Genomic DNA, 575 nt, shown 5'->3' on the forward strand with positions numbered 1-575 from the left:
TATATATATATATATAAAGCTAAAAATAAAATATAAGAGAAAAAATACTTTCAGGGACTGTCTATAAACTTATAATCATATATTACTTAAATGTCATTAATCTTTGGTAGCTGTGTGTCATTGTTGTCTTTTGGGACATTGCAGGTGCATTAAACATAGTTTAATATTGACTCTGCAATGCTGAGCTCTGCTGAGTGCATTTCAGCAAGTATACACTCACACACACGGCCCCTGCTACGTATGAGCCATTTTAATAACAATCTGCACTTACATCATAAGACCAATATGTGTGACCTTTTATAGCATCTCATTTGCTGTCTAAGCAAGAAACATGGCTTAATAATTCCCGCTGTGATTAGTGTCATCTGTTAGGGCATATTGTGAGTCTAAATCATGCAATTAGGCAGTTCTTTTCACCCCAGTGTCAATTAGGGGACTTGGTGTAGACAAGCTCTTTTAAAGTGCTTGAAAAGCCAGCCATGTTCTGTATTCTCTGTTGCGAGTGCCAGAGTTCAGTTCAGCGAGGTGGCTTTTGTTTGGCCTGGTTAGGTCTCCATTGGACGGATGAAGGGAAA

The sequence above is a fragment of the Sinocyclocheilus rhinocerous genome, unplaced genomic scaffold (assembly GCF_001515625.1).
Source record: "Sinocyclocheilus rhinocerous isolate Xijiao unplaced genomic scaffold, SAMN03320098_v1.1 scaffold1595, whole genome shotgun sequence".
NCBI classification, from domain to species: Eukaryota; Metazoa; Chordata; class Actinopteri; order Cypriniformes; family Cyprinidae; genus Sinocyclocheilus; species Sinocyclocheilus rhinocerous.